The sequence below is a fragment of the Somniosus microcephalus genome, chromosome 10 (genome assembly GCF_052327205.1).
Source record: "Somniosus microcephalus isolate GS21.2 chromosome 10, FLI_Smic_1.0, whole genome shotgun sequence".
Lineage (NCBI taxonomy): Eukaryota > Metazoa > Chordata > Chondrichthyes > Squaliformes > Somniosidae > Somniosus > Somniosus microcephalus.
In genome coordinates, this window is record NC_140996.1 from 106295773 (window position 1) to 106318711 (window position 22939).

The window sequence follows — 22939 nt, forward strand, 5'->3', positions numbered from 1 at the left end:
ATTAAAAACAATGAAGGTCATTCCAGACCAGAGATGGGCCGTTACCGGCCATCCAAGAACAGTTTAAAATATAATAACTACCCCGTTGTGCAACAAGCCCGCCAAAAGTTAAACAAAGACTAACCTGATTTGGCGCGAGATAAGAGCTTCTGGAAAGAAGTATAATTGAGAGAACACACGGGTAGGAATGGGGTTATTTTCAGCTTTCCAGCTTGCAGGCCTGTGCAGCTTTTGAGCTGGGGAAAAGAGGAGCTGCTTTGGGAGAAGATCAGCGTGACTCCTCTCCATCGTCGGAGAGGAAGAAGAAGAAGACTAAGCCGCCATCAAGAAGGTCGTTCGAACCGGCGTCCCACCCCGGGGTAAAACATCGGGAGATCATCGACCAACCCCGGGCTGTTGACGAAACGAGAGGCCATCGACCCGCTCCGGCTCAGGAGAAGAGATAAAATAAAACTGAAGAAACGATGGGGGCCGGCCCGAGGCTCCTCTGACCGGGGTTGAGCCAACGATCCCCGACCCCGCTGACATCCAGGCCAGCCAGTGTCCAGCCGCCCCCGACCCCCACCTCAGGAGAGAGGTGTGGCGCAGCTCGCTGGGGCTCCACGATCCACATGGAGACAGGACGCCTGAAAGGATCAAGCACAGACCGGTTTCAAAACCTTGCACTTCCAGGTTGGATTGGTGAGCATGTTTCTGGCCCTCCATAATCAGATCTAGATAGGTTTAAGGGGGTGGATATTTAAGGGTATAATTAACATGAGTTGTTATCCCTCGATGTTCCATGTGTTTCCCTATTTCATGATGATTTTTGTGGAGTGTAATATGCCTGTATTTGCCTTAGTTAGTATTGTGTCGTTATGATTTGTTTGTGTTTTTCCCTCCCATGTACTCTCTTATTTGCTTGCATTTGATTTGTGTTGCCATATGCAATAAAATTTCATTTCGTTTCATCAAACTTGGTCCATAAGAGTTTTCTCTACATTGTAGTTCCTGCCCCAAAGTCCAGAGTACAGAATCTAAGGGGCGAGTGGGTCGAACCACTCAAGGTTTTACTGTGCAAGAGAGAGAGGCCTCCAGAGAGAGAAACCTCTGCGATCTAAAACCCCTCACAATTCCTCTGTTAATAAAACCAAGGATCCCATATGCTTGTTTAACAGCCTTGTTAACTTGTCCAGCCACCTTCAAAGATTTGTGTAAATACATCCCCTGTCTCGCTGTTCCTGCACCCCCTTAAAAATTGTACCATTTAGTTCACATTGCCTTTCTTCATTCTTCCTACCAAAATTTATCACTTCACACTTCTCTGCGTTCAGTTTCACCTGCCATGTCTCTGCCCATTTTGCCAGACTGTGTATGTCCTCCTGAAGTCTGTTACTAACCTCATTGTTTACTACATTTCTGAGTTTCATAGAATCAAAGAAATTTATGGCACAGAAGGAGGCCATTCGACCCATTGGGCTCAAATTTCCAAGCCCCTTGGAGGCGGGAATGAGGGGAAAATTGCAGAATTGGGGGGCACGAACCCTTCCCGCCTCCATGCCCGTTTCCCAGGAGGCGGGTACAAGACCTGTGCTGGGAGCCGCCTCCCTGAGGCGGGAAGGGGATTAGTGCCAATTAAGTGCCTGTTAACAGGTAGTTAACAGACAGTTTTTGGCCTAATCCCTATTTTTAGCCCTGAAGTGTGGGCTGCCCGACGGCTCCAAACCATGCCAAGTTAGCGAGGCGGACCGTCGGGCTGAAGGGTTCGATATGTCGGTGTTCAGGTGAGTGATGGGTGCATGAGTGCAGAGTAAGTGTGTTTGGTGTGTGTAAAGTGTTTAAATAAGTTTTACTTACCTTTACTTACTAATGCAGGCTTCCTTCCTTCAGGTCTCGGGAGTCCCTCATCTCACCGGCACAGAAAGCAGAATGGCCGCGAGCTGTCAAAAGTTGCAGCATTCTGCTTTCTGTTCTGGAGAGATTTCTAATTGAGTCTGTGGAGAAGGACTCAAGTTAGAAGTCAGATTGTCAGTGTTTGACAGCTTCACAGAGCTGTCAAACGCTGATATTTCATCTGTCAAAAGCTCTTGACAGATGAAATGTCAATCCCTGATGTCACCTGTAACCGGGTGTCTCTTAATTAGCCTGCTGAGCCCGCTAGGCAGGCTCAACAAGGTCAATCAAGGGAAAATCGCGTGGGTTGGCCACAAATCGATGGAGGCAGGACTACAACCCAAAAAGTGGGAGTCCCGCCTCCATTGACAAAATCCAGCCCACTGTGTCTGTGCCGGCCGAAAAAGAGCTATCCAGCCTAATCCCACTTTCCAGCTCTTGGTCCATAGCCTTGTAAGTTATGGTACTTCAAGTACATACCCAAGTACTTTTTAAATGTGATGAGGGTTTCTGCCTCTACCATCCTTTCAGGCAGGGAGCTACAGACCCCCACCACCCTCTGGGTGAAAAAAGTTCACCTCAACTCCCCTCTAATCCTTCTCCCAATTACTTTAAATCTATGTCCCCTGGTTATTGACCTCTCTGCTGAGGAAAATTGGTCCTTCCTGTCCACTCTATGTAGGCCCCTCATAGTTTTATACACCTCAATTAAATCTCCCGTCAGCCTCCTCTGTTCTAAAGAAAACAACCCCAGCCTATCCAATCTTTCCTCATAGCTAAAATTCTCCAGTCCTGGCAACATCCTCATAAATCTCCTCTGTACCCTCTCTTGGTTCTTTTATTCGCTTATGGAATGTGGGCGATGCTGGCAAGACCAGTATTTACTGCCCATTCCTAGTTGCCCTTGAGAAGGTGGTGGTGAGCCGCCTTCCTTGAACCGCTGCTGTATGTGTCGTGAAGGTACTCCCACAGTGCTGTTAGGGAGGGATTTCCAGGATTTTGACCCAGCGATGAAGAAGGATCGGCGATATACTTCTAAGTCAGGATGGTGTGTGACTTGGAGGGGAACTTGGAGGTGGTGGTGTTCCCATGCGCCTGCCGCCCTTGTCCTTCTAGGTGGAAGAGGTCGTGGGTTTGGGAGGTGCTGCCAAAGAAGCCTTGGCGAGTTGCTGCAGTGCATCTTGTAGATGGTACACACTGCAGCCACGGTACACCAGTGGTAGAGGGAGTGAATGTTTAAGCTGGTGGATGGGGTGCCAATCAAGCGGGCTGCTTTTTCCTGGATGGTGTCGAGCTTCTTGAGTGTTGTTGGAGCTGCACTCATCCAGGCAAGTGGAGAGTATTCCATCACACTCCCTGTGCCTTGTAAATGGTGGAACGGCTTTGGGGAGTCAGGAGGTGAGACACTCACCGCAGAATACCTAGCCTCTGACCTGCTCTTGTTGCCACAGTATTTGTGTGGCTGGTCCAGTTAAGTTTCTGGTCAATGGTGACCCCCCCAAGATGTTGATGGTGGGGGATTCGGCAATGGTAATGCCATTGAATGTCATGGGGAGGTGGTTAGACTCTCGCTTGTTGGAGATAGTCATTGCCTGGCACTTCTGTGGCACGAATGTTACCTGCCACTTATCAGCCCAAGCCTGAACGTCGTCCAGGTCTTGTTGCATGCGGGCATGGACTGCTTCATCATCTGAGGAGTTGTGAATGGCGTTGAACACTGCGCAATGATCAGCGAACATCCCCATTCCTGACCTTATGTTGGAGGGAAGGTCATTGATGAAGTAGCTGAAGATGGTTGGGCCTAAGACACTGTGATGATTGACCTTCAACCACCACCACAATCTTTGTGCTAGGTATGACTCCAGCCAGTGGAGCGTTTTCCCCCGCATTCCCATTGACTTCAGTTTTACTAGGGTTCCTTGATGCCACACTCAGTCAAATGCTGCCTTGATGTCAAGGGCAGTCACGGGGAATTACAGGCTGACATCGGTAGTGGGGGAAATGCTAGAGTCCATTATAAAAGATGTAATAACAGTGCACTTGGAAAACAGTGACAGGATCGGACAAAGTCAACATGGATTTACAAAAGGTAAATCGTGCTTGACTAATCTACTGGAATTTTTTGAGGATGTAACTGGTAAAATAGAGAACCAGTGGATGTGGTGTATTTAGACTTTCAAAAGGCTTTCGATAAGGTTCCGCATAAGAGATTAGCGTGTAAATTTAAGGCACATGGGATTGGGGGCAAGGTATTGACTGGGATAGAGAACTGGTTGGCAGACAGAAAGCAAAGAGTTGGAATAAATGGGTCTTTTTCCAACTGGCAGGCAGTGACTAGTGGGGTACCGCAGGAATCGGTCCTTGGACCCCAGCTATTCACAATATATATTAATGATCTACACAAGGGAACTAGATGTAATATCTCCAAGTTTGCAGATGACAGAAAGCTGGGTGGGCGTGTGTGCTGTGAGGAGGATGCCGAGAAACTCCAGGATGATTTGGACAGGTTGGATGATTGGGCAGAAGCATGGCAGATGCAATATAACATGGATAAATGCGAGGTTATCCACTTTGGTGTCAAAAACAGGAAGGCAGATTATTATCTGAATGGCAATAGATTGGGAGAAGGGGAAGTGCAGTGAGACCTGGGTGTCCTTGTGCACCAGTCGCTGAAGGTAAGCATGCAGGTGCAGCAGGCGGTTAAGAAGGCAAATGGTATGTTGGCCTTCGTAGCAAGAGGGTTTGAGTACAGGAACAAGGATGTCTTGTTGCAGTTGTACAGGGCCTTGGTGAGACCACATCTGGAGTATTGTGTGCAGTTTTGGTCGCCTTATCTGCGGAAGGATGTTCTTGCCATGGAGGGAGTTCAGCGAAGATTCACCAGGCTGATACCTGGGATGGCAGGAATGACGTATGAGGAGAGATTGGGTCGATTGGGCTTATACTCGCTGGAGTTTAGAAGAATGAGAGGGGATCTCATTGAAACTTATAAAATTCTGACAGGACTAGACAGACTAGATGCAGGAAGGATGTTCCCGATTGTCAGGGAGTCCAGAACCAGGGGACACAGTCTAAGGATAAGGGGTAAGCCATTTAGGACAGAGATGAGGAGGAATTTCTTCACCCAGAGAGTGGTGAACCTGTGGAATTCTCTACCACAGAAGGCAGTAGAGGCCAATTCATTAAATATGGTCAAGAAGGAGTTGGATATATTTCTTAAGGCTAAAGGGATCAAGGGATATGGGGAGAAGGCAGGGGCAGGGTACTGAATTTGGATGATCAGCCATGATCACATTGAATGGCGGAGCGGGCTCGAGGGGCCGAATGGCCTACTCCTGCTCCTATCTTCTATGTTTCTATGTAGGTGTGTTTTACTTGATGTCACTTTTACAAAGGCAGATGTTTCTTACTTTTATGTACTTCTTTATGAAGTGTAAATTAGAACACCTTGTCCAGGGTGAAGCACTGTCTCATTCCAAAAGATTCAGCCTTCAACCTTCTGTTTCAATAAGGTTATTGATTCAGTGTCAACAACTATCTTATCTCTATGGCCAGAATGTTTTCACAGTTTTTCCAGTTCAGTTTCTAGATTTCCAGACCCAGTTTGTCATGTTTTAATAAGGCCAGAGTTCTTTCATAGAATGGTGTATTTTTCTGACTAGGTCATGTGACTGATTCCTTCACACACACACCTTTCTGTTAAAACATCGCTCAATATAAATTAATAACAATTTTCCCTCTACCTATTCTTCAAATAATTTTGAAAAACCTTTGAATAGAACCTGTTGGAAGCTGAAGAAACATATTGCAGTAGTACAGCCAGCTGGTACTGATGCTTTCTGAGAACCTGAGTACACTGCACATATTCAGACTATCCAACTGAACTCAGCTCGGGGCAAAAATACCAAATCCAAATCCAGGCTTTGGGAGAGCTTGAAGTCATCAAGTTAAAATGTTAATGAAGATAATTAAAGACAGAAAAGACAATTAAAAGCATAAATGTAATCATGTTATCACAAAAGAAGTATTTTTTGATTTTTTTAAAACATTTCGTAAAGCATTTTTAACCATTTGTGGGGAAAAGATAATGGCCCAGAAATTCAGGTCCCAGCGTGTGAGTACGCATGGGGTCCAACGAAAGTGCCGGTTTCGTGCATGCACTGCGCATGCGCGGGAAACCGGCACTTCCGTTCCCTTGAAAGGGGTTCAGAGGTGGAACGCGTGCGCCGGAGAGGCAGCGCGTGCACATCGAACTTACGTTTTTTTGCAGGTTTCTCCGGGAGGGTAAGTCTCCAGCAGTTACACTTTTAAAAAGCAGGCGCAAGGCCTGCTTTTAACAAGGTAAGTGGTGAATTAATTAAAATTAAAACATTTTCTCCACAGGTTTATTATTTTTAAATACTTTAAAGAAAGGTAAGTTTATTTTTAGCCCTGTTAGAAAATGTAATTAATTTTTTCAAAAATTTAAATTATTGTTCAAAATAGTTATTTTATGTAATTTATAGTTATTTTTAAAATGTGATTTAAAAAAAATGTATTTGAAGTTTTAGTGACGTTTTGGGGCTTATAGTATTTATAGGTTTGACAGCTCTTCCTGTCAAACTTATGAATGAAGCATTCCCTGCTACCATTGGCTCTCCATGGCCCACGTGATCCCAGGGGACGCATCAAACTAACTGCGCCCCTGGGATACGCAAGCACTGCGCGCCGGCAGTTGAAGGAGGCCCAGGATCGGAATCCCATGCGGGCCCACAGCTCAACGGCCGGCGCGCTAGGTAAGCCTCCGACCCGAATTTCTGGGCCAATATGGTGCCATCTAATGGGCACAGCCTGTATGGGAACAAATTATGGTACTATATCAGGATAGCAACACAGCTGGTCACTATGAGCAGCTTCCTCTGAAGGCTACATGTGTCAGAAAGCATGCAGGGCCACGCCATCCATATAGTTACAGAGGATCAGAGCTAGTAGCTGTATTTTCTCAAGACTTAGTTGTCAAGAGTCAAGGGCTGCCTCAATCCCAAGGGATTCTTATGCACACACAGCAGGTAATCAACTCATGCACAGCTGCTGCTTAGACAGTACCTAGCTGAAGCACAAGACTAAGTTTAAGAGCACATAAATCATACACTGTCACCAAATGGAAGTACTGTGGAAACAAACACAAGACACTAACATATTTAACATGGTTTAAGATTAAAGATCTGCTGGAGTTGTGTGGGTAGAGAATATTCTTGCAAAGGTCTGCAAACATGTTTCAACCTGGTGGCAGGAATGTGGTATTTGTGAACTGGTTGGAAGATTTAAGGTGTAGTGGCTGAAGTTATATTTGTGGAGGGCATAGAAAAATGTGGAGGGCATAGAAAAATGTGGAAAGGACAGAATTCAGAGGGCACAATGCCACATTAATAGAGGGATTCCTATATGGGAGCTTGCAAACAGTTCCCATAATCAACATCAGGTTTTGTTTTGCAACCTCTGCAGATTCCTCCTTATACTCTTGTTGGCCCCCTTGCTGTGTCTGGGAGCCTTCCTCCTCCAAAACCAACCTGATTTTGCCTCTTTTATGGCAAAATTGTGCAGCATGCAGCACACTACCATGATTCGTGAAACCTTAGTCATGCAGTACTGCCGGATGCCGCCACATCTATCCAAACATCTAAAATGTTGCTTCAACATGCCAATGGTGTACTTGATTACTTGGCTAGATGCATGCATTCACCTCATTATACTGGTGTTTATCTGCTGGCACGGGATAAAGCAGAGGTATCATAAGCCATGACTCCACAAGGTGGCCTTGACCGCAAAGGAACCACTCTGAGGCATATCTTTGTAGGTCAAATATTGGTGGAACCATGGAATTCCTTAAAATGAATGCATCATGGCACCTGCCTGGGAAGCGAGCACTGACTTGCATAGTTAAATGCTGGTGGTTGCAAATGAGCTGATCCTTCAAAGATCCTTTCCAATTCATGTAGGGAGTGGCATTGTGCAATGAAGTATGTAAGGCCACATGGTTGCAATTTATCATCCTCTGTAACTTTAGAAATCCTAACATCGAATAAAATTGCACAACTCACTCACGCTGCCAGCATGTTCATGGAAGGGAGATAACATTGCTCACTCGAGCAAACAAGGAAACTATCACTCGCTTTATACCGATTGCGGTATATACAGGGGAGTTTCCCTGCTATCTGCCACAGGGAAAGTCATCGCAAGAATCCTCCTCAATCGCCTTCTCCCAATGGCCGAAGAGCTCCTCCCAGAGTCGCAATGCGGATTCTGCCCACTAAGGGGCACAATGGACATGATCTTCACCGCACGTCAATTACAAGAGAAATGCAGGGAACAGCACCAACCACTGTACATGACCTGCTTTGATCTCACAAAGGCCTTCGACACTCAACCGTGAGTGATTATGGAGTGTCCTCCTCAAATTCGGCTGCCCTCAAAAGTTTGTCACTATCCTCTGCCTGCTTCACGATGACATGCAAGCCGTAATCCTGAACAACGGTTCCACCACAGACCCAATGCACGTACGAACCGGGGTCAAGCAAGGCTGTGTCATCGCACCAACGCTCTTCTCAATCTTCCTTGCTGCAATGCTCCATCTCACCCTCAGTAAGCTCCCCACTGGAGTGGAGCTAATTTACAGAACAAACGGGAAACTGTTCAACCTCCGTTGCCTCCAGTCCAGATCCAAGGTCGTCCCATCCTCTGTCGTCGAATTACAGTATGCAGACGATGCTTGCGTCTGCGCTCATTCGGAGGCCAAACTCCAAACCATCGTAAACACCTTCACCGAAGCATACGAGAGCATGGGCCTTACACAAAACATCCATAAGACAAAGGCCCTCTACCAACCTGCCCCCGCCACACAGTACTGCCCCCCGATTATCAAAATCCATGACAAGGCCTTGGACAACGTGGACCACTTTCCATACCTCGAGAGCCTACTGTCAACAAGGGCAGACGTCGACGACGAAGTCCAACACCGCCTTCAGTGTGCCAGTGCAGCCTTCGGTCACCTGAGGAAGAGAGTGTTTGAAGACCAGGACCTCAAACCCGGCACTAAGCTCATGGTCTACAGGGCAGCAGTGATACCTGCCCTGCTGTATGCCTCAGAGACATGGACCATGTACAGCAGGCACCTCAAAGCACTGGAGAGGTACCACCAATGCTGCCTCCGCAAGATCCTGCAAATCCATTGGCAGGACAGGCGTGCCAATGTCAGTGTTCTTGCTCAGGCCAACATCCCCAGCATCGAAGCTCTGACCACGCTCAAGCAGCTTCGATGGATGGGTCGCATTGTCCGCATGCCCGATACGAGGCTCCCAAAACAAGCGCTCTACTCGGAGCTCCGGCGCGGCAAGAGAGCCCCAGGTGGGCAATGGAAACGCTTCAAGGACACCCTCAAAGCCTCCTTGAAAAAGTGCAACATCCCCACTGACACCTGGGAATCCCTGGCCCAAGACCGCACAAAGTGGAGGAGAAGCATCCGGGAAGGCGCCGAACACCTCGAGTCTCTTCGCCGGGAGCAAGCGGAAGCCAAGCGCAAGCAGCGCATGTCAACCCAAGCACCCCACCCACCCGCCCCTTCAACCACCGTCTGCCCCACCTGTGACAGAGACTGTAGGTCCCACATTGGACTAATCAGTCACCTGCGAGCTCATTTTTAATGTGGAAGCAAGTCATCCTCAGTTCCGAGGGACTGCCTAAGAAGCAGATGAACATCTCTGTACTGTGGACTGAATAATGTGGATGATGTTTGCACTGGCACCTTGCCATGATCCAGACACATAGAGTTAATGGCTTTTGTGACCTACATAGTGTAAGGATAACCGTAGCTGTTGTAGGACAGCGGGGGTTTGATTGACAGCTGGTTGAGGGCTGATGTCATATCCGGGGGTGGGATCCGACGCCATCTTGGCCATGCTTTCAGACTTTACTGGGAGACACAGGAGCAGGACTGAATAAAATGGTTCTCCTCAACAACTGCTTGTGAGACTCGTAATTACATTACTAAGATAACATTACATGGTACCAGGATTTATAGAACTCACAATAAGGACATCCTACAACAATGGAAGGAATTAAACCTCCGGCTAATCTGCAACTAGAAGGAAATGTGGATGAAAATTGGCGTGTCTTCAAGCAACGCTTTCTTCTCTACCTCACAGCGATTGACGCTTCGACTAGCTCTGGAACACGTAAAGTAGCTTTGTTGCTAACAGTGGCTGGCTCGCAGGCAATCGCGCTGTTTAATACATTTACGTTTGCAGCCGAAGATGATAAAAATGATCTGGACAAGGTGGTATAACGGTTCGACAAATACTGCACTCCAAAAAAGAATGAAACGTATGAGAGATTCGTGTTTCGCTCCCGCGTGCAAAAGCAAGGAGAATCCTTTGATTTTTTTTGACAGACTTGAAAATAAAAGCACAAACATGCAACTTTAAGGACCTGAAGGAATCGATGATACGCGATCAAGTCGTTTTTGGAATACTCGACAAGAAGGTGAGGGAGAGAATGCTTAGAGATAATGACCTAAATTTGGATGCAGCAGTGAAAATTTGTCATGCTAGTGAACTCTCAGCCATGCTGACGAAAATGTTCGAAGGGAGCAGCATAGCAGAAGAGAGCGCCCTGGGGCTAAAAAACCTGCCAGTGGATGTGATACACAAAAGGAACACAAGAGGGTCCACGGAGTTCAAGACGAATACGCCTTACGAATGCAGACGGCGCGGTTATAAACACGTGGCCAGACAGTGTCCTGCTTATGGGAAGAACTGCGCAAAATGTAAAGGCAGGAATCACTTTGCCAAGATGTGTTTTTTAGAAGAGAAAACTGAAGGTAAAAAGACAGTGCATGCTATTGCGACTGAAGAGACAGGAGCGGAGACTTTGTTTGTTGGAATGGTGCAAAATGAGTCAAAACAGGGCAACAATGCTAATGAAGTGCACTCTGTAGGACCACAGACTGAAGTTTGGATAACTCCCTTGCTGGTAAATGGCACCATTGTTCCCTTTAAGCTAGATACAGGTGCTAAGGCAAACCTCATAAGTTGGAGTGATGCACGGAATCTCAAAGTGCGACCTAAAATACTGAACAAGACTGTGTCTTTGAAGGCATACAATGGACAAAGCATTGAAACAAAAGGAACGTGTAGGCTGAATGTTAAGGTAAAAAATCACATTCACCCTCTGACCTTTGTTATAGTGCCTGAAGGACATGAGTCACTGTTGGGGGACAAGGCCTATGTGGATTTGGGCTTGGTAAAATGAATCTATACTATCAATAAACAGAACTGTGTGCAGAGTGCCCCCCAAGATACTACAAATCTGACTCATGAGACTATAGCACACAAATATGCAGATGTCTTTCAGGGTTTCGGAGCACTGCCCTTTACATACTCCATCAAACTGAGAGAGGATGCACAACCTGTGACTCACGCACCCAGGAGAGTTCCAGTGGCTCTCCATGAAAAACTGAGGAAAGAGTTAGACTGCATGGAGGGACTAGCTGTCATAAAGAAGATTGAGGAACCAACTGACTGGGTAAATTCCATTGTCTGCATCAATTCAAAGAAAACTGATAAATTGCGTGTCTGCATGGATCCCAAGGACCTTAACGCCAATATCAAAAGGAGAGCACGTGAGGCACTCTACTGGCCAAACATGAACTCTGATATTGACCAGTTGATCAGCGAGTGTGCTACATGTCAGGAGTATCATTACAAGCAAGCAAAAGAGTCCCTCATTACCACAGAGCTCCCATCACAACCTTGGGAAAAGGTCAGAACTGATATATTTCACTATGAAGGAAAAGACTATGGGGGAGAAATTGGGTATAGCCCCGTTTGGGGCGTTAGAATTGGCGCTGCGCAAATTTTATCGCCAGGTGCAACTTATTGCCACCTCGAGCGATAGTGGGTTGCTGCGCCCCTAAAGGTGATTGCGGCATTGATTCAGGCGCTGCACGGGAGTCTTAAGGCGCTAACCTGGCGGCGCTACTCAATGTGTCAGCGGCCGGGCACAGCGCAGATGCTGTCAATAATCGATTACCCCGAGACATGCTGGTGCCGGCCAGCTCTTAAAGGGGCGGGTCAATTAGGAGCAGCAGCCACACTCTGCGCCTTGTAGGCCTCAAAATCGGCACTGTGCTTTCTGTGGCGTTCCAAACTTTGAACATATGGAGAGGGTGAGGCAGAGAGCAGAGCGCTTTACCGATGGGGCATTGGGTGCTTTGGTTGGTGAAGTGGAGTGCCGGCGAGCTGTGCTGTACCCAATGGCAGGAGGCCTCGTCAGAGTGAGTACCGCAGGGCTTGGAGGGAAGTTTGTCAAAGAGTCACCTCAACCAGCGTGGTGGCCAGGACTCCTGTGCAATGCAGGAAGAAGTTCAACGACCTCACTCGGGTCGTTAGGGTGAGTGCCTTTTTCACCATCTTCTTCATCCCTCCATCTGCACCTGACATTATGGCCAGAGGGTGCGCGAGGCCCCAATGGCCTTCTGTCAGCCAGCACCCATGGCCCTTTCTGGAAACACACACGCACATTCAGCTCAATGCATAATGGAAGGGCTATTCTACCATGGGGGGCATGTGATGTCAGCTCAATGCATAATGGAAGGGCTATTCTACCATGGGGGCATGTGATGTCAGCTCAATGCATAATGGAAGGGCTATTCTACCATGGGGGCATGTGATGTCAGCTCAGGCCAGCATGTTTAATCACTTCCCGTCCTTTCTCCTGCAGGCCAGGCTGGCCAGGAACCGGAGGGAACAGCTTCGCACCGGAGGAGGCCCTCCTCAGCTGCAGACACTGACGGACCTGGAGGAACGAGTCCACCAGATTGTTGGAGGCCGGATGACTGGTCCTGTCACCACTGGAGCTGCCGACCCCATTATGCACAGCGATGGTAAGGTCATCACCTTTTTGAACTCTCTCCTTCCACTTCTTCCCCCCCACCAGCATGCTTTTTCACTCTGGACCCATGTCAGAGCATTGCAGCACTCATGCATCCCTTGCTGCCACCCTGTCCTTTCACTAAAGCCACTCTTCAACCTCCCTGCTTTCAGATGCTGCATCACCAGCTCGGGAGCCGGGCCCTCAAGCTGCCACTGCCACCGGAGGCGATGAGCAGGGGGAAGCTGGACCATCCCTGCCACCCTCAGGCGAGCCAGCCCCTATGCAGACTGGGGAGACTACTTCCCTGGAGGGGAGCGGGGGGGGAATGCTCTGAGGAAGCAGTTCCAGGAACCAGCGGGCTGCAGCAACGCAAGGGGGGTAGGGAAGCTCGGGGGCCGTCTCCCCGGAGGGTGAGTCAGGCCGCGAGTACTGCTGCACAGAGCGCAGAAGAGATGCGTTCCCTCGCAGAAATGAGCACCCAGGCTCGGCTCAGGCACACTGAGCTCATGGCTGCAGTGGCAAGGATGCCTGAATCCATCGAGACACTGGCAAGGAGTGTCCAAGACTTTGGGACAGCACAGGCAAGGAGTGCGCAGGACTTTGGGGCAGCACAGGCAAGGAGTGCACAGGACTTTGGGGCAGCACTGGAAAGGACTGTCCAGGGCCTGACCGAAGCAGTGGAAAGGACTGTCCCGGCTTTCAGCGAAGCACTGGAAAGGACTGTCCAGGGCTTCACCGAAGCACTGGCACCTGCCACGCAAGTGCTGAGTGCTGCCACGCAGTCACTCGCTGGTCTCATGCAGACGCATATTGAGGCCATGCGACCAATGACTGCTGCCACCCTCGTTGGATCAGGCGGGATTACCCGGGGCCCTTGCAGCACCACAGCAGGGCATCAATCTGTGGACCAGCCGATTGGTGCGCATGCTGCGGTGCTGCCCCGTCAGAGTGCCAGTGTGTCGGTCGACCAGGGAGCTGCTGTCCGCTCTCAGGATGTCAGCATTCCTGATGCCACCGCTGGCACGTCTCCACTGCAGCTGCTACCACCTGCAGGACAGACTGCTTCCACCCATGTACAGTTGGAGCAGTCAGCATCTGGGCCATCCAAGGCCAGAGGTCGTCCAGGACGTCCCTCAGGGGCATCTGCGCTTTCGGTCAGCCAGCAGGCCTCCCCCAGCCTTGATGCAGCCACTGGGGTCCCATTACGGAGGAGCTGCAGGGAGGGAAGGGGCTGATCTCGCAAGAGAAGTAGATCACCATCAAGGGGGAAAGAGTAGAAGGTGCAGCTGAGACGTCTTATTTGTAGAAATCAAGGCCGTGGATGCTGGTCTGCATGTTAGTAATGTTTTGGATAGTCTCCCGGGTGTGCAAACCACTTATGTGTTAGTTTTGCTTTCTGATGCCATTGCTTTGTCACGTTGGAAGGAAGCACATTTAGCAAAATAAACAACTTTTTAAATTTACATTGGCCATATCTGATATTTACATTCACTGCCCTTCATAGGCTTTGGGTTATCCGGACGGTTCCATTCCTCCTCATCGAATGGCACCAAGCATTCCGTCAGAGGGGCCTAGAAGCGGCTTGTTATCAGCCTCTGACAGATGGCCCTTCCAGTTTGTACCTCCCTCCCGTCTTGGTCCTCCTCCTCCTCCTCCGCTGGTGCTTCAATGGCTGGTGGCATTGGCTGGGTGCGTAGGATGGCGAGGTTATGCAGCATGCAACAGACTACGACGAAGTGGGAGACTCGCTCTGGTGAGTACTGCAAGGCGCCTCTGGAATGGTCCAGACAGCGGAACCGCTGCTTCAGCACACCGATTGTGTGCTCCACAATGTTCCTCGTCACCTGATGGCTCGCATTGAAGCGCTCTTCAGCAGGAGTGCTGGGCGAACGGAGCGACGTCATCAGCCATGGGCACAGAGTATAGCCCTTGTCACCGAGAAGCCAGCCTCCTGGGTGAGCCGGGGCCTCGAATAGGTCTGCAACTGAAGTCTGGCGCAGGATGTAGGCGTCGTGGCTGCTGCCAGGGAACTGTGCATTGACTGAGAGGATCAGCTGTCGGTGGTCACAGACCAGCTGAACATTCAAGGAATGGAACCCCTTGTGGTTGCGGAACTCCTCCGGATTCAAAACAGGCGCCCGCAAAGCCACGTGCGTGCAGTCAATGGCGCCCTGCACCATGGGGAAGTCCGCTATTGCTGCGAAGCCCTCTGCGCGCTCCCGCTGCTTCTCCAGTGCCACAGGGAAGGAGATGTACTGCCGCCTCCTTTTAAATAGGACATCTGTTACTTGACGGATGCAGAAATGCACCGCATACTGCGATATGTTAGAGATGTCCCCAGTTGCGGCCTGGAAGGAGCCGCTCGCATAGAAATTCAGGGCAACAGTCATCTTGACAGCCACCGACAGAGAGGTCCTGCACCTTATCTGAGGCTGCAGATCTGGCTGAAGCAGGTGGCACAGCTCAGTCACCACCTCCTTTCTGAAGCGCAGCCTTCTAAGACACTGCTCCTCTGACATGTTCAAGTAAGAGAACTGCTGTTGGAAAACCCTGGCAGCGTAAGGTCTGGTATGGCGACGTCTGTTGGCCCTCCTCCGTCTGGCCATTCCTGCCCCTCTCTCCCTGCGTCTCTGTGCCCTTTCCAGATGGTTCAGCAGCAGGACATTCCCCTCCAATGCAGCCCCCATAATAATAGCGCACAAGAAATTGTAAACGTTGTAAATGCTCACCAGCAGCAAGGTGATGGTCAGAAGGCTGAAGTTCCTCTGGCCAGCGCTGGCTCACTGGTGCAATGGCTCTCAGAGTGCAGCTCAGCAACTCTGTGAAAGTCTCGAGGAAGTTGTGTTCCCAAAATGGCTGCCGCTTTTATACCAGTGCAGTCCCCTTTAAAGAGCGCCCCCCTAGCCCGAGAGCGACTGGGGAACGTTCCAGGTAAGCAGTCCTTATTAGCGCCAGGCGGAACGGAGGGGCGCAACACTGAATTTCCGGTCTGGAGTGCCCAAAAGGCGTTGCACACTGAAATTATGTCATGATCTGCCTGCGCCCGCAAGCGGGCGCTAAGGTTTAGCGCCGGCGCAAAATGTCCACTCAATATGGGAGGAGGCGCTGGGTTCACTGCGCCCGGCCAAAAATTGGCTAACGCCCCACTTCTCGGCCTCTTTAGGCGCTAATTGGAGGCGCTGCCAACCAAATTTCTCCCCCTATTTGTTAGTTATTGATTATTATTCTAATTATCCGGAGATTGCTCTCTTGTCCAGTACTACATCAAGAGCTGTGATAACTCACCTGAAGTCAATCTTTGCCAGGCAGGGCATCCCTCTAACCCTGGTCTCTGATAATGGCCCTCCCTATGCCAGTCATGAGTTTCAGTTATTTGCTTCAGAGTATGAGTTTAATCATGTAACCTCCAGCCTGCTCTATCCTCAGACTAATGGAAAGGCGGAGAAGGGGGTACAGATTGTGAAAAGACTATTAAAACCCATATCTGGCCCTGATGTTGTACAGGGCGGGCCCGCTAGCAAGTGGCAAGTCTCCAGCTGAGCTCTTACTGGGTCGGAAAATCCGTACACGACTTCCCAGTTATGTCACACCTGACCACAGAGATGAGGTGTGGGCAGACAAGGCTCGTAAGCTACAACAGAAACAAAAAACACTTCATGACCGCACAGCCACTACACTAGTGCCGCTACAGGAGAAGGATATAGTCCGCATTGAAGGCCCTGAGTCATGGCCTACAAGAGCCACAGTTCTACAACAGGTCGCCCCCAGGTCATACAGTGTCATGACAGAGAACGGCAATGTGCTTTGCAGAAACAGGAGGCACCTTCTGAAAACCACAGAGACCTTTCAGCCTCAGGAGGACGGAGAGGATGACGAGATGAGGGAAATGCCACAAAGAGACGAGATGAGGGAAATGCCACAAAGAGACGAGATGAGGGAAATGCCACAAAGAGACGAAGGACACAATAGTGATAATGTGGATACAATTGGGGTGGTTCAGCAAACACCCGTCCAGCCACGCAGGTCACAGCGCACCAGAAAGCCTGTAGTTAAACTTGACCTGTAGACAGGGATTGATAAGACTGTAAACAGTTAATGGACTCATGGGTGTGGGTAAGGTTTATACCTACCTGCAATTAGTTACACTGACTGGTCCTATATGATGTTAACAAGTTCTATGTGTTATGTTATGTTGTTACTGTTATGTCTTCTTTGAAGGGGGAAGATGTAAGGATAACCGTAGCTGTTGTGGGACAGCGGGGGTTTGATTGACAGCTGGTTGATGGCTGATGTCATATCCGGGGGCGGGATCTGACGCCATCTTGGCCATGCTTTCAGGCTGTACTAGGAGACACAGAAGCAGGACTGAATAAAATGGTTCTCCTCAACAACTGCTTGTGAGACTCGTAATTACGTTACTAAGATAACATTACACATAGCTGTGATTGGCTGCAGGTAATTTTGCAACATGTGACACAATTCAGTTACAGTGTTTTTTCTGAACCACAAGCATTGCTGATGAGTGCAAGTAAAATAAAAAATTGACCAGTGACAGTGTTGAGAAGGGAGATTGTCTTTGAAAAAGGCATGTTGGTCAATGTTAGTGTACTCTAGAACTCTATCAAGAGACCAGTCCAGTGACATTAATAACATACCGTTGGATATACGTTTTCCACTATCAGTGAGTTACTCTGTACCCAAAGCAATCACAAAACAAGTTATTGAACCTAAGTATATACCAGGCAATTCTAACAGTGAACATAGACTCATACAGCACAGAAGGAGGCCATTCAGCCCATTGTGCCAGTGCCGGCTCTTTGAAAGAGCTATCCAATTAGACCCACTCCCCTTGCTCTTTCCCCATAGCCCTGCAAGTTTTTCCTTTCCATACTGGTGAAAACTAGTGCCAAATTAATTGAATCTAAATTGGGACACTATCATCTAGAAAATAAAATCATTAGACAATGGGGTGGGGGAGCCATTTTCAGCTTCGGGCCTCATTTGCACGTAGCCAATGAACTGTAGGCACACTGCTGCAGCTCACCAGTTGGGGGAGGGTAGTTTTTCGGCTGACGCCTATGCTGATCTGGCTGGCAGGTTGGGCCTGTGGAAGGGTGGAGCCAATCCTGGAGTGGGGTAAGTATGGTCTGGCTCCTGTTCCTCCTGGCTCCACAACAATAAAAGAAAAACGTATTGGGCCCTTTTGTGGAGCAGCTACCAACAGTCTTTTAAGGATTGCTGGTTGTCTGTTCATCGCTTGAGACAAATAGGCAGAGCATGCACGGAGCACGCTCCACCCAATTTAACTTCAAAATTGCAATTGGAGTCCTACAATGGCACGGGATCCCGATTTTTGCATATTTGAACAGACTTCTACCTGAAACGGGCGGGCATGCTGTTTGCCCATTTACAGGTCTGCCTGAAAATTGCATCAGGTGAGAAACGGGCAGCCAGCAGTTGTAAATTGCCCTCATTATGTATAGGAGAGTCTGAAGCACAGATATTATTAAAAACAAATGTTCTTTCAATGAAATACTGCTGCTAACAGATTTGGCTTGAAAGGGTCCACTGCTCTATCAAGCTGTATAAAATTACATCCATACTTGCAAGTTGAGGGCAAGAAAATTTTAATATTTTAGATGTTATGGCCTGAATTTAATTTCTCATTTCATCATTTTGTTTCCAAAAAAAGATGTGTTGTGGAAAAAACTGCAGTGTTCTGCTTTTGTACTTTGTTAGAAATGTACACTTTTAGAGTGAATTTCTATGAAATCTTCCTGCTTCTTAGGCAGTCCCTCGGAACCAAGGATGACTTGCTTCCACACTAAAAATGAGTTCTCAGGTGACTGATGAGTCCAATGCGGTAGCTACAGTCTCTGTCACAGGTGGGGCAGACGGTGGTTGAAGGGGCGGGTGGGTGGGGTGCTTGGGTTGACATTTGTTCTCTCCACTGGCTATTTCATACCTCGCACAAAGGAAGATGGTTGCGGTTGTTAGAGGCCAATTATCTCAGCTCCAAATATCACATTTGTTACTGCTAACATTGTTTTTTTTAAACACTAAAGCACAAGCCTGATTAACACTTACAATTATTTGCTGATTCTTCTTATGGAAAACAATGTTTGAAAATTATTTTGGGCTTTTGTATGCATGAGAATTTTTGGTAGTCACATTAGATGAGAAACTTTAACCAAATGCAGTTGTTGTTGTGTTGTGTTATGATTTTTCTTGAAACAAAGGTATGAAGACTCAGCATGCTAAATTAAAAATCATCACTAAAGTGATGGAAGGTGTCGTCAACAGTGCTATCAAGTGGCATTAACCTGCTCACCGATGCTCAGTTTGGGTTCCGCCAGGACCACTCAACTCCATGCCTCATTACAGCCTTGGTCCAAACATGGACAATAGAGCTGAATTTTAGAGATGAGGTGAGAGTGACTACCCTTGACATCAAGGCAGCATTTGACCGAGTGTGGCATCAAGGAGCCCTAGTAAAATTGCTGTCAATGGGAATCAAGGGGAAAACTCTCCACTGGCTATCTCATACCTAGCACAAAGGAAGATGGTTGCGGTTGTTGGAGGCCAATTATCTCAGCCCCAAGACATCGCTGCAGGAGTTCCTCAGGGCAGTGTTCTAGGCCTAACCATCTTCAGCTGCTTCATCGACGACCTTCCCTCCGTCATAAGGCCAGAAAGTGGGGATGTTCGCCGATGATTGCACAGTGTTCAGTTCCATTCACAACTCCTCAGATAGTGAAGCAGTCCGTGCCCGCATGCAGTAAGATCTGGACGACATTCAAATTTGGGCTGATAAGAGTGCTGCTCCAACAACACTCAAGAAGCTCGACACCATCCAGGACAAAGCAGCCCGCTTGATTGGCACCCCATCCAATACCTTAAGCATTCACTCTATCCACCATTGGCGCACCATGGTTACAGTGGATACCATCTACAAGATGCACTGAAGCAACTCGCCAAGGCTTCTTCGGCAGCACCTCCCAAACCCGTGAGCTATACTGCTTAGAAGAACAAGGGCAGCAGGTGCATGGGAACACCATCACCTCCAAGTTCCCCCCCAAGTCACACACCATCTTGACTTGGAAATATATTGCCATTCCTTCACCATTGCTGGATCAAAATCCTGGAACTCTCTCCCTAACAGCACTGTGGGAGTACCTTCACCACACGGAATGCTGCTGTTCAAGAGGCAGCTCACCACCACCTTCTCCAGGTCAATTAGGGATGGGCAATAAATGCTGGCCTAGCCAGTGATGCCCCCATCCCATGAACAAATTTTAAAAAAACAGTAACAGGCCATTTGGCCCAACCTCAGGATGTGGCAAGGCTGGCATTAATTGTCCATCCCTAGTTGTCCTGAGATGATGGTGATGGGCCTTCTTCTTGAACCGCTGCAGTCCCTATGGTCAAGGTGCTCCCACAATTAGTTAGGTAGGGAGATCCAGGATTTTGGAACGACAACGAAGGAATGGTAAAACATGTCCTACAGGTAATACAGGGAGATAACCCTGGAAAAGGTTTAGAGAGGAGCACTAGGTTGATACATAATTTAAAGGCCCTTACTTACCATAATAATCTTAGAGAGCTAGGGCTTTTTACTCTAGAAAGCATGGACTCTGAGGAGATTTAATCGAGGTCTTTAAGACAATGAAAGGATTAGTCTTGGTCCATATGGTCAAGGCTATTTGAGTTAGGTATGTTTCAGAGGACCAGGTGACATAAGCAGAAGTTATGTAAGCATAGAAGTAGATGTTAAGAGGTATTTCTTTTCACAAAGTCGTCAATCTATAGAACATGTTATTGGCTCATGCAATGAGTGTGGATATGCTCCAATCATTCAAAAAAGAGCTGGATGAGTTCTTAACTGTGGTCAAGTCTCTGCATATTGGGGGATCTGTCTCCCAGTCATTGTGGTATCCCGGAATTTGTTTGATCGCCATCAGAGGTTAAAGAGGGATTTAACTGAGATGTTTTCCCTAAATTGCTCTAGGTTTTTTCCTCTGGTTTTTGCCTTTCCTAGGGGATTGCGTGGCTGTCTGCAGGGGGAGGGGGGCGGGGGGATATATGGAGGTCATGGTGTCCACAAGTTGTACCATGCCACTAGTGGACAGGCTTGATGGATTAGCTGGCCTTTTCCTGTTCGTTGTGTTCGTATGTTCATAATTACTTAAATTTCCATTAAACTACTCTGATCCTCGTTCCATCTCTGATCCGAATTTCCACTCTAGCCAAATTTCTATTACGGAAGTCCTGTTTTTACTCATCTCACTTCCTTAGGAGCACACTCGTTGGTGTGCTGTCTGTTTAAACAGCTACAGTTTAGAGATCCCGTGTACTGGGAGAGATATAAAGAACAGCAAAGAGATACAAAGAAAGTGGTAAGAGCTGCAAAAAAGGAATATGAAGAAAAGTGTGCGAGGGATATCAAGGATAACGCTAAAGGTTTTTATAAATATATTAAGAGAAAGAAAGTGGCTAAGAGTAATGACAGAGGCAGGTAATAGTGTAATTGGAAATCAGGAAATGGTAGATTTATTAAATAGCTACTTTTTAAATTGGTCTTCACAGTAGAGGGTGAGGATAAAGTACTGAAAACACAAAACTAAAAATAAATCAAGAGGAGGAACTAACTAGATTGAATATAAGTTAAAACATGGTAATGGAGAAACTAATGGGGCAGTAATTCGGCTCGGGCGATTGCCGCGCGTGCAAGGCCCCAAGGTGGACTTACCCGGCGCGCCGACATCTGAAATCTGGCCCGCAATGCCATTCCTGTGACTGGCCAGCTTGAGGTCCTGCCGCGCTGTGCGTGCGTAACCCAGCGGCGTACTTAGTGCGATGAGCCGGCTGGGATCACGTGAGCACAGGGCAACCAATGGGAGGTTGCAAAAGTTCATTCATAAGTTTGACAGTGAGAGCTGTTAAACTCATGAAAACTCCTGGCCCCAAAACACTACTTAAACCTGAAAGAAAATTTAAAAAAACATTGCACTACTTAAATGAACCATAAATAACTATGAAAAACTATTTTAAACAATAATTTTAAAATTTGAAAAAAAAAATTTTATAAAAAATCGGGGCTAAAACTAAACTTACCTTACTGTAAATTCTTTAAAAATAACAAACCTGTGGAAAAAAAAATTCTAAATTGTATTAATAGACCACTTACCTAAAAAACTAAGTACTTATGTGTGGTTTTTCTGTGTGTAAATATCGGAGGCCTTTACACACGCGCATCTCTCTCAAAATACAGGAATCCCAAGGCGCACGCGCTGCCCGATACCGCGCATGCGTTCAGCCTCTGAACCCCTTCGTTCAGCGGACTGGAAATGCCGGCGTTCCCCGCATGCGCGGTGCTTCCTGAACGCCGGCATTTCCTCCGGCCAGATGCGTGAGTACCCAGACCGTACTCACGCATTTGGACCCGAATTACTGGGCCATTGAGATTAAAGATAGACAACTCTCCAGAACCTGATGGTTTCAACTCCAGGGTATTAAAAGAAGTAGGTGATGAAATTATTGATGCATTAGTCATGATCTTCCAAAACTCTCTCAATTCAGGAAATGTCCACTTGGATTGGGAAATTGCCAATGTCACTCCATTATTTAAGAAGGGTAGGAGAAATAAACTAGGAAATGTAGGCCTATTAGTCTAATGTCAGTTGTGGAGAAGTTACTCAAATCTGTTATTAGGGAAAGAGTGACTGAGCATTTGGTCAAATATGAGCTGATCAGAGAGAGCCAGCATGATTTTTTTGAGGAGGTAACAAACGAGGTAGATAAAGGAGTGTCTATGGATGTTAGTTATATGGACTTCCAGAAGGTGTTTGACAAGGTCCACATAAGAGACTGTTAACAAAAATGAGAACACATGGAATTGGAGGCATCCTATTGGCTTGAATAGGGAGTTGGTTGGGAGGTAGGAGACAAAGAGTAGGGATAATGGGTATGTACTCTGATTGGCAGGATGTGATCCATGGTGTCCCCCAGGAATCTGTACTGGGACCTCAGCTTTTCACTATATTTATCAATGACTTAGATGAAGGGCAACTAGGGATGGGCAATAAATGCTGGCCTTGTCAGCAATGCCCACATCCCATGAATGAATAGTAAAAAATAGAGAGCCGTATATCTAAGTTCG

The 22939-nt window shown here is 47.7% G+C and overlaps 1 long non-coding RNA gene across 1 annotated transcript in view; it reads right to left on the bottom strand.

The window, feature by feature from the left end:
• The window catches only part of LOC147111602 (uncharacterized), a 30566-nt gene extending 8672 nt beyond the window's left edge, over nt 1-21894 (bottom strand). The window contains exon 1 of the long non-coding RNA XR_015079716.1: nt 21530-21894. This is a non-coding gene — a long non-coding RNA (uncharacterized LOC147111602). The remainder of the gene's footprint in view (nt 1-21529) is intronic.
• Nucleotides 21895-22939: the final 1045 nt, after the last annotated feature.